The sequence below is a fragment of the Etheostoma cragini genome, chromosome 17 (genome assembly GCF_013103735.1).
Source record: "Etheostoma cragini isolate CJK2018 chromosome 17, CSU_Ecrag_1.0, whole genome shotgun sequence".
NCBI classification, from domain to species: Eukaryota; Metazoa; Chordata; class Actinopteri; order Perciformes; family Percidae; genus Etheostoma; species Etheostoma cragini.
Genome location: NC_048423.1, coordinates 20,157,441 through 20,160,801, shown reverse-complemented (window position 1 = coordinate 20,160,801; position 3,361 = coordinate 20,157,441). Strand labels below are relative to the sequence as shown.

Here is a 3,361-nt window from a genome sequence, read left to right as displayed (position 1 = left end):
AAATTCCTTCAGGAAGACTTCTAAATAACTTCAATCACCATCATCTCTCCCTAAAACTATTCAGCTGTTAAGAGGCGTTCACTTTTCAGGAAACCAACCAGAATTGTCCACGAAATGCATGATCCAATGATAGCAGGACATCCTCCTTTAAATGTCTTCTCTTCTTGCTTTCAGCTGTCTTTTCAGGCAAGCGTGCAACCCTCCTCGTCCCCTTCCACCTCCAGTCATCGTCAACCACTGCAACCCCAGCAGTCAGGGCCGACGTTTGTTCTTGGGGTTTGGTCTTCCTCTCCACCATAACCAGTGTCTAGGCTCCAATAAAATATTTTTAACAATGGAGTCTAATCCCCAAAGATTCTCTACATTTCATATTATAATAATATCTGCAACGAAGACTCTCCTGATTGAAATAGGTAAATGAGACTGTCAACAGTCAACAGGGATAGGTATATTGCAGAGCTGGCATGACCTCTAGTGTTCATAAGTGTTTATTTCAGGCTCTGAATGAACAGCTTTAAGCGTGTTTGTTCTTGATCTTACGGTTTCTATCATGAACAATTTACAGTATAGTGAAATCTACTGAGTACACAGCACGACCCGTGAGAAGCATTCCCCTTTAAACAGCTACATCCTCCCTTCCTATGTCTACATTACAGATTGGATATTTTTAGTTCTAGAATAGCAAGCAAGCAAACACAGACACACACACACACAGCAGTTTCTGCTTCCTCTCTCCAGCTTTCCTCCCATTGCCACTTGAAAATGCAAAAAACACTAAACACACACACACTGGTTCCAGCACATAGAATATTCTTTATAGTCATTGTACATGTACAACAAAACATTGAATGCAGTCCTTCTAGTACAAAACATCAGGCAAAAGGCAAAACAGGTGAAGAAATACACAAAAGAGACTCTAAAAGTAGTGTTAAAGGGATACTTCACAGATTAGCATTAAGCTTTGTATCAGTAGAAACCCGGCAGTATTTTCGAATGACCTCCCTCATGACCCCCTGAGACTAGATTTCTCTGTATTGTGGGTCTGGAAAAAAAACATTTATGCCCAGAGGCTGTGGACTACGACCCAGCTAGTTCTGCATGTTTTCAACCTGCCCATAGAGGGTTGGACTCTTTACCCAAAGCGCGCCGAAGCGAGTCGAGTGGCAGTCATCTTGGAGCTTCAGCACTCTCTTTTGAGAAACAAATTATGTGTCGCACTTTACCAGGATTGTCCTTCTTTTTAATAACCTTGCCTGGGAAATTTACCCACTGTCCCGGTTTTCACAAGGCTACGTGAATATGTATGTTCAATTTACTGTTTTCTCTCCACTTGAAATAGCCTATGCATTGTGCACATAACGATCAGCGTCTCTTGTGCGTAGAACGCGCTACCATTGGCTCTGTAGGGGACGTCACGTAGCAAGCACAAGTATCTAAGCAATCAGGTAAGCTAAGATAGATTAAGTAAAATAAGTTTCTTCTTATGGGAACACTAATTAAAATATTCAGTACTATGCACAATCTTACTGCAGAAAAGGCCAATTTTATCTTGTGGGTCTAATGTCTAATGGACATTTTCACTTGTGAGCAATACGGTCAGTTGGGTCAATATGTCCAGGTTTTTTATCAGACATAGGTGGCAACCCTAATCGAGAGTGGTGCGCTGAAGCGGAAGCGTCGAACGAGGGCAGGAGTTCCAGCTAGGTGGAAAGATTACGCTAGACGGCCACCTGTCCGATCCAGTCTGCTCGCAAGGGTCCAATCATTAGACAACAATTGTGTACATTGTGTGTCCACTTGAGCCACAGTGAAAGGTTGTTTCATGTGTGTGGTTGAAATGACAATAAATCATACTTGAGTTGAGTTGAATGCAAAAGATGTTGTAAGTGACCCAATTTGATAAGTGACCCAATTGATAAGTGATCCAATTTAAACATATATACATTTTTCCAAAGGTGAAATATCCCTTTAAATGCACTTTTGGCTTTTGGATAAAACTGTTTCTGAGTCTGTTTGTTCCCGTTTTTATTGTCCACTCATACTGAGAGTGTCTGGGGTAGAGATGGATCTTTCAGTATGCTCAGGGTGTTTTTGTTTTTTAGGACCCCCAATATAATCTTTTCACTTCTTTTTTGGATTGCCTTGGGACAGGTTTGAACACACATTTGCACATAGTTAAAATGTCTCAGAAAAAGAATTTAACATTAAAAAGTCCTCCTTTTCTCTATTCTGTCCTTTCTCTTGACTCTCTCACATACTGTACTTGTGTGTGTGAGTGTGTCTCTGCCCCAGTGGGACAGCCATGACCGAGGTCGCTGGGTCAGGGAAACTGGCCAATCCGAGATGTGCCGCTCCCCATTTCCTGTCCTGAATGGCAAGCATTCCCCCACGCAGTCCAACCAGGGATGTCAGAGGAACTGCACAAATCCTTCAGTTGATACTTTAATAGCTTTCTATTTACACAGGCCGCGGGACACTTACTGTACGTCAAGTTAAAATGAACACTGTTGATGACCTTTTTTGAATGCCACTGGGAATCGGAATGGAAAATATAAGACACACAGCAACTGTTGGCCTGGGGTTAGATACTGTAAATCTGCGTGGCCAGGCTGCTTTCTCTTAAGCTAAAAAACTTCAAAGATGTAATGTTACACTATGTGTGGACATTCCATAAATGGATTAAATAGAATTTGAAGGAAGAAACAAACAGGACTAACTTCCGCAGCAAAAAAGTGTTCAGATTTACTTTATGTATGCTTGTGTTGCACCAATGATTCGAAATACGCTCAAACACTAAAATGTTAGAAATAGAAATGTTAATAGAAATACTACACGTTATGAGGGTAATAACCACATTATTTGCAAATAGGGTAAAAAAGTGCTTTAATCCTGCAACATTTTTCTCAGAGAAACAGGAAGACAGGATAAAAACAATACCATTTTCATACAATTAATCAATCAAATTTTATTCAAAGTGTAAAATCACCAAAGACATGGTCTCAGTGCACTTTACAATATAGGAACACAGAAATAACAGACAGTAAAACAACAGCATTAAACCAGTACAAATAAACAATACAAAACCAGTAATGTTAGAGAAGATGTGAAATAGGGTTGTTTGTAAAGAACGCTGGTACTCTGAGAAAAAAGGACAGCGTGCTATGGTTTGCATAGTAAGTGTTTGGGGCACGCTAGGAGAATGCTCTGTTACCGACTGATTTTTTGTTCACTAGGGGAATGAGCAGGAGACCAGCACCAAGGGAGCCGTGAGTGCGTACCGGGGTATGTACATACAGTGGGTACGGAAAGTATTCAGACCCCTTTAAATTTTTCACTCTTTGTTTCATTGCAGCCATTTTCC

The 3,361-nt window shown here is 40.8% G+C and overlaps 1 long non-coding RNA gene across 1 annotated transcript in view; it reads left to right on the top strand.

Moving 5' to 3' along the window:
- The first annotated feature begins 781 nt into the window (after positions 1-781).
- LOC117960408 overlaps positions 782-3,361 on the top strand; it is a 17,813-nt gene continuing 15,233 nt past the window's right edge. Inside the window, exon 1 of the long non-coding RNA XR_004660140.1 lies at positions 782-792. This is a non-coding gene — a long non-coding RNA (uncharacterized LOC117960408). The remainder of the gene's footprint in view (positions 793-3,361) is intronic.